General features: G+C 49.3%; 1 protein-coding gene across 1 annotated transcript in view; it reads left to right on the top strand.

Annotated features, from left to right (window-relative positions):
- SIAH3 (siah E3 ubiquitin protein ligase family member 3) overlaps nucleotides 1-7,871 on the top strand; it is a 47,400-nt gene that overhangs the window by 216 nt on the left and 39,313 nt on the right. The gene's annotated exons all lie outside the window — the stretch shown is intronic.

Raw genomic sequence — 7,871 nt, 5'->3', positions numbered from 1 at the left:
GGAATGAAATGATGCTCTGGTAGCAAGGGGAGAATACTGTTAACACATTGCAACCCTGGCAGAGAGGATGTTTGCATTGTCTGGCTGCATGATTTCCTCCAGAGCAAAGGAAAAGCAAACCGCTGCTCCAAGCAATCGTGGAAAGTCACTGCTCCCCTTCCCCAAAGTATTCCTCATCCCTTTCACCCATGTAATGGACACGCATGTTGCAAGGGGCTAGAAAAAAATGATTGGAAAAGTTAGTTGGATGAATTAAAATCCCTTTTTGGTGGAAGGATGCTGGGTGGTCTCCCAGGCTGACACCCAAGCACAGCGGGATGCTGCCAGGCAGAGGGGAGCAGGGGAGGGGAGGGTAGCAGCACAAGGGTCTCCGGCTGCTGACCTTGTTTGCTTTGGGGGGGGGGCAAAAGGCTGTTTATGTCTCGTGACGGGAGTCTGAAGGCATTCCTCCGGCGCTGAAACTGTCCTTAAGCCTTTTGCAAGGTGAATCTATTTTAGGCGGGAGAATATATTTGCTTTAGTGCGAAACTATTTATAGTCCCCATAAAACGTTTCTCTTACTCACACAGTTCGGGATTTTCACTGACAAAGTGTCAACAGCTCCGTCTATGCCAGAGTCCTGGTGTTTGTACATAGAGAAGGAGCAGCAAGGGGAGAAAGCTACTGGGAGGCTTTAATTACGTTATCACGGTAGTGAACGACCAACTTTAACAAAGTGGCTCCTGTTTTGCGGGAAGTCCTTGCAAACCTGGCTTGCAATGCCACTCCGCCAGCCTGACACAAGCTTAGAAATTAATTTAATTCAGAGCAACTTATCTCTGGCTCTGCTAGGGTCCCTGTGAGGAACTTGGAGTGGTTGCACAGAGCATCTTTCCTGAGCTGTGGGTCCCCAGAAAGTCCATTCATGGGGTAAATCCTCTTCAGAGCAGCACCCCCCCACTCAAAAGACAGATTTTTCTGGAGCTATATTTGCAGTCCCAGGCGGGGAGAGGTCGTTTCTAGCAGGGTGCCAGCTCCGGGAGGATTTCCCTGCAAGGCTGTGCTCAGCCCAGTGAGCACTGCTGGCCGGGGCAGGCATTCCCAGGGGATGGACTGCTCGGATACGGACTCATGTCTCCCAGCATTGCATTCCTCTGTCGACACAAGCTATTTAAAAAAAGCAGAGCCCTGTCATTATCTGAAAGGATCTGGCCGTCCGAATGGATAAAAGAAATATCTGCGTTCCTAAGTGCATGGGGAGATTTTGTGAGTGAATGCTTCTGTGCTCGACGCCTTTTGTGTGACTGTCTCGTGCTACTTTCATCTATAATTTTAGTTATTAAAAAAAAATGAGCAGAAAAAAGGTTATTGAAGGTCACTTCAATAACAGTGGCACTGTCTGATGAGGTCCCATAAGCACACAGAGGGGCATCCACTGACTGTTCTACTCGCATCTAGGACTAGACCTGAATTTATCAGTCCAGGTCCTCTCAAGTTGCAGATTTGCTGTTGTAGGAGCTGCAGCATTTTACCTTTGAGCATACCAAAAAAAGTTGACGCTTCTGTTCCTCTCTGTTAAATACGTAGGGCATTTCAGTTTATTTAAATCCCCCCGGCCAAGCTCTTCACTGCTCAGACCCAAAGCCCGGTAGAGTGACGAGCAATCTCGGTACTGTCTTGGCAGCTCTTGAAAGTAGGCATTGGATAAAAAACTCTCTTGGAAACAAACGGGAGCCTCTAGGAAAAGGTCCGATGTGTCAATGAAACCCCAGTGAGGATCATCTTGACCTGGGTGGGAATTGCTCCCCTCATGGGATTGCAGTGGGAACTCGATGGCATGTGTTTCTCCACGTGGGCCTGTTGAGACACCAGGCAGATGGACAAGCTGACAGGAAACCTCTGTGCTCTGAAAAAAACCCTCTGACTGTAAGGTGAAATAAGCTCTGAAGGTGCTCCTGAGTTACCCAGCTCACATCCAGCCGGGTAAATACAGTGGGCTTTAGCTTTGATCCTCTTTCAAGATATTCAGTTTGGTTTCCCACCAGCTCTGTAAGGAACACACCACTGCCTTGGGCTAGCACCCAGAAGAGATGGCTGGGTCGGACCCCTTTGTGCCCAGCATGGCACTACCGATGCCCACGCCCCAGTGCCAGCGAGCAGCGGGAGCCTGCGGGACAACACTAGCGACCTCCGAGCGAGACATCTCACCCCAGCTGCTCTTGCCTGATGGTGGAGAGGTGGTCACCTCCAGCCAGCAAGGCATCTTGTCCAAAAACTGGTGTCTGAGACAGGCCAGATGAACCTGCTTCTCAGGGCGCCCGTTTCTCTCCTGGGGATGCACAGGGAGGCTGTGGTTGCTCCCTCCAGCAATGTGGCACAGAGACTTTTGAAGCTGGGACAGTGAAATGCCCCCCAAACTCTCCTGTATGCCAAACAACACCTGAGGGACCGCTAAAAATGAAAGGGCCAAACGTATTCCTCTGTGGTGGTTTACAGTACTATGACTACTTTGATGTTTCATAGTCTATTATTTCTGGCTGGGTCATTTCAACTGTAACATTTTGTTGACAGCCCCCAGATCTATCTTAACAATTGACAAGTGGAGTGAAAACTGTATTAAGGCTCGCGGTCAATGAATCCAAGCCTGCTAGGAAACACGGGCTAAGAGCAATGTCATTTCTCTCCCTTCCCTCCAAGGCTTAAATGTTTGTGCTTACTCCAAAACTGTAAGCTCTTTGCAAAAGGATTATTTTATTCCATATCTCCACAGCACCCAGGCAAGGGGATTCCTGGCTGACTGGTGCAAATGATAAACGACAGGCATCATATGCTGGTGTGATTATGCACGTTGACAGCCCTCACATAGATCAGGTCCTCAATCAGTGCCAACATACACAACCCCATCAAAGCCAAATTGCAGCAGGACCTCCTTTCTCAATCCTTCCATCCAGGGGAGTGCTGAGGGATGGTGGTGGGATCCAGCCCACCCTGAGGACCCATGGTTGGTGATCACATATGTGTGTCAGAGATTTGGCACCACGTAAAGCACTCAGTGAGCAGCTGAGGGCAGGGGAGCCCTGGTACCCTCCAGGGAAAGGTAGCACCAGTTTCTGCTGTCATAGACCCATAGCTAGACCAAGGGGGCCTCCAGTAAAGTTATCTCAGCACACTGTCGCTGCAAACACAGCCTGGACCTCTGACCATGACCAGAGCCCATCGCTTACGAGAGGTCCAGAGGTTGACAGAGAAGCACACACTTAGAAAGAAAACCGTGTGTCTTTCTTCCCACTGAAAAGCTCATTAACTGGGAAGGCTGATGAGCGATTCAGTGTATCTTAAAGGAGAAGACAGTAAGAGTGTTAGTGCAGACACCTCTATCGATCTGCTGCTGTTATCCCTGTGCACAACAGGCTGACACAGGCGGCTCTAAACAAGGAAAGACGATTTTGTAACCGTGCCCCTCTGTTTTGCCTGTTTGGCAGGGGTATGAATAGGGTGGGGGTGTTATTTCGGAGACTCTTTGTCCTTCTTGCCGCTTTCTGGTCTTTGTCCTCCCACAAGCTTTCCCTGGCATGGCAGCAGCACCTTACGACAACAGTGCTACGCTGGGATCAAAATGCGCTTGCCAAGCAGAGAAAAACCACATATTTACCACACTTCTACAGGTCACCTTCATTCTTTATCATATTATATGCATTAACTTGTAAACTGTCTTCCTTCGAGAATATGGTCACCCTGAAATCTCCCCTTGCAGAAGCACAGCCAGGCAATGGAGCTCCCCAGCCAAGTGTCTGCTCCCTCCAAGGCCGTGTTAATTAGAGAAGCACCGCTTACGCTGCTGGTTGCAGACCCCAGCATGCGGGGAAAGTTTTAAGTTGCTCTATGCATGGAAAAAAGGAGCAGGGTTTGCTGGTCCTGCAGAGATGAGGCTCAGGGAATTCCTTTGCATTTTCCCCCTGTTAATAGCAATTCTCCCCAGCACTGCTAATTGCACCCTAGGGAGAAGGTGAAGATGGGTGGCTGTGTCCTCGCTCCTTAGCTGGCATCGGTCCCTGCCACAAAAACCAGGCGTATGTGGCAGGGGACTGCAGTGCAATCACAGCCCAGCCAGGCGCCAATGCTTTGTAAGGTGCTGTGTTCGGCTGGGTAAAACAGATCTTCTTCATTCAAGGAGCTACTAGCTTTTTACACACAACTTTAACTCTTTGGAGAGTGTGACAAATGTTCTTGTAAAGAGTAAAAAAGTATGTTTACAATGTTCTTGTAAAAACAAGTTCTCCAGCTCTGCAGAACTTCAAGGAACTCACTGAATTACAAAAAGAAGTGTATTTAAAGGAGGGCATAAATAGTTCAATCTTACATTTAAAAAGGGTCATAACATGGTTTATGGGGCCAAACTGTCTTCTAACTATTTTTTATAGCAACACGCAAATCTGTTCTGTGTTAGGGAATGGATATGAATCTTGTTATAACAGTTTGGCTCTGCAAGCAGTGGCCAGCCAAATAGAATTGTAATCCACTTTATCCTGAGCAGGATTAAAGTGCTATGGTGCATTATACCCCCATGAGTTTTATTTATTTATTTGGTGCAAGGGAGGAGAGGGGCTCTGAAACCTGCTGCTAACAACCCCCAGACATCCTCTGCAACCATCTCAGCCCAGACAACCCCAAATCTCCCATGCAGGGCTGCAATTTGGGGAGCCCAAGTGATGTTTGGTCCAGCAGGATCATGACAGCCAAGGCGAGAGGGGCTGCAAAGCCTCCTGCTGCCTGCAAACCCGGGGTCCTGGCAAGGCACCTGGGTCCCATCCCAGCTGTGGGCCAGGGCTGTGTGAGCACTGGGCACCTCACACCTTCAAACCCTCTTGTAGGGATGTGGACAGCAGCAAGGAGCGCTGCTTTGACACCCCTTCTTCAGCCCTGCCTCTGTTTGAAGGGATTTCAGTTGGGAAAACTGGAAACCAAGTTGACCACAAGCACCTCGGGAGCCTCCATCCATGCGTCCACAGGTGCCTGCAGACACGACCGTAATGGTGCTCTGCGGAGGCGAGGCCGAGCACGCTCCAGCACCTCTCCCCGGGGTCTCTCCATCCTCTGTTGCCTGGTCCCAGGAGCTCCCCTCTCCCATAACCCATTAACCTGGAGCCTGCAGACCCAAACAGCCGCATAGCCCATGAGACTGGGGTGCGGAGCTGCATGGGCTTTGCTCCAAGCATGCTGCAAAAGCAGGGCAGCTCCGAGTTTCACCGTGGTCTCCCAAAACGACAATTACGGTGTCTCCTTGGTGGAGGGAGAGGGAAGGGAAGAGCCACCATCTCAGAAATTTGTGTTTTAATATGCTCCAGTTCCCTTCTCCCCACCTCCCACCCCAAACCCCCTGTGGAAAATTAATTACTGCTGTTAACTGGCCCTGCCTGTCATGCTAGAGCTCCAGAGATGGGATAGAGTCAGTAGGCGTTGAGTCCTTTCTTACCTACCTTTGATTCTGAGGGTGAATTTCAATAACAAACCTGACCTGGTTGCAGGACGTTTCAAGTCAAATGTTATCCATGGAAGACAGTGCTGTTATTTTAATATTAGAGAAATGCCTCTCCCCTTGACAGGGTGTTTGGCATCAAGGTGAGGAGTAGCCGTCAGACACTGCTTTGTAATCCACCCACTCTGCTACAGCTCAGTATATCAAGAATTTCTCAGGGCAGCCCTTTGGGTTAGGCATAATGGCCCAGATATACCTCTCTCAAGAGAAATACAGCCCCAAAGCAATCTCTGTGGCTAACACACAGCGTGCAGAGGAAAGAAGGATGTTTTCATATAAGCCTTGATTACATGAAATGAGCGGTGAGGTCTCAGTCTGCTTCCCAGCAGATGTAAGTCACCCCCGGACATTCCCACAACTGGATTAATTAGCACGCATAGCAGACGTTGCTGGTTACCTCAGTAGAGAAGCCAAGCACTAAATATGGTCCTGCAAGACCCAGATGTTAAAAAGTCCCAGGCCAGGCACCCAAGCATCATGAATTTTGCCTCAAAGTCAGAATTTTCATAGAATGTGAATTTTTGTTTAACCATTAAGATTCTCTCCTTCTATCAAAGACCTCCCAGCACACTTAGCTGGGAGGCATTTAGAAACTTCCTTTTTTTTCTTTGAGACAATCTGAGATTCTTAAATAATCCAAGAAATTGAGTTTCAGGGAAGCACAGCAGATCCTGAGAGCTCCAGTAAAGCAAGGGAAAGGAGCTGCTGTGGCTGTGCCCTGTCTCCCCCAGGCTTCGATGCTTCCTGTGCTGTAGAAAGCCCATAATCCTTGTCCTGCCTGGCTCAAAGCTGAGACTTTGTGTCCCTCCTGGCACCCTTAAAGCTTTCCCATCACAATGGGCAATCAGCATCTCTCAGCCAGGTCCAGAAGAAGGTGAAACTGTGAATCCTGCAATAATTTCATGGGGTAACAGGGGGAGGACAGTCTTTATCCAGCTTTACCGGGGACTGAGCAAGGCAGTGAGGAGCATGGGAGGACACAGCCGTGTTCTTCTGGCTGCACGAGGCTGGGCTGGTGAGGACTGCTCCTCCCCTGGCATGGTGGGAGCAATGACTATGGGAGCAATGACCGTGATGGGCTACCCTCAGCACCTCTTGGTGGCATTGCCACTAGCACACATGGCACGGCATGGCACAGCATGGTGCAGAGGCATGGTCCTCCTTAGAGGTGCTGAAGGTGGGTACCAGGAGGCACAGGAGCCACCAAAAAAGAGAGAATTCCTTTGGAGAGCTGAATAAGATTTAGGTAATATGCTGGGCCTGCTTTTGATGGGATTTTTTGCAACATAGGTGAGCAGAGCTGAGCCACCATGTTCAGCTGATCTGGGTCCAGCTTCTGATGGAGTTGAGGAGAACCTGGGCCTGAAGTCTTCACTTGGGTCTGGCTGAACGTAGTGGCAACTTCCCAGCCCACCTCTGTATGCATGTGCTGTATTTGGAAATGAAAAGCGTGGGTGTTGGGACATTAAACACCTTATCAGACTGCATTATTTTTCTTTTTCTTTCCGTAGTTTGTCTCTTTTTGTTAAGTAGCTTTTCTTCCGTGCTATTGTTCCTGCTCATCCTGCCCATTCCCTGCTATATCAGAGTCTTAAAGGAAAAGATTCTCCTCATCTGTCATTCGATAACCTAGTTTTGGGCTTTTTTTACTCTGCTGAAAGGAAAACATCACTAATTTCACTGCATCTTTGGATCTTTTATTTTCCTCTAAGCTCTTGCAGAAGAAATCTCAACCATTCAATCCTCAGCTTCTTTGATGCCATCAGTTTCCCTATTGACAGATGCAGTCTTGCTTTAAAACGATCGCCAGCAAGATGGAAAAAACTACAAAAAGCAGTGAAAAGTTGCTGTCACCACACAGGGGTGCAGCTGGTGAGGAAGCCAAGTGCCGTACATGTCTGCAAAACCCAACTGCCGTCATGCACTGGATCGGGGCTGGAGCAGGCAGGTCTGGCTGGAGGTGCCACGGCTGCCTCTTGTCCATCCAGTTCAGTGAGCCGTGATCATGGTCCCTTCACTAACGCTGGCAAAAGAGAATATCTTCCCTCTGCTTCAGTGTGGTGAAGCAAATCCACTTTCAGCAGGGATTTAAGTTGGCTGTCTGGTGTGTGCACTGCCGAAGTAGGCACATGTCCCTTCTGCTTCCACGTTGTAGGAGCGAGCAGCTGGGCAGGGCAGTGGCCTCAGCTGGTTTTCACAACCTCTCACAAAGCTCTTATCCCTAGGGATTATTGAAGGCTGTGCTGAATGGCAAAATTTCAGCAGTGCATGGAGACGTGCTGAAAATTGTTCTGGGTGACCTGCTGCTAATAGCCACCTGCAATACTCCTGCTTGGCTCTCCCACAGCGTTCTCCT

The sequence above is a fragment of the Cariama cristata genome, unplaced genomic scaffold (assembly GCF_000690535.1).
Source record: "Cariama cristata isolate BGI_N322 unplaced genomic scaffold, ASM69053v1 scaffold523, whole genome shotgun sequence".
In the NCBI taxonomy this organism is placed as follows: domain Eukaryota; kingdom Metazoa; phylum Chordata; class Aves; order Cariamiformes; family Cariamidae; genus Cariama; species Cariama cristata.
This window is presented reverse-complemented; position numbering and strand designations above follow the sequence as displayed.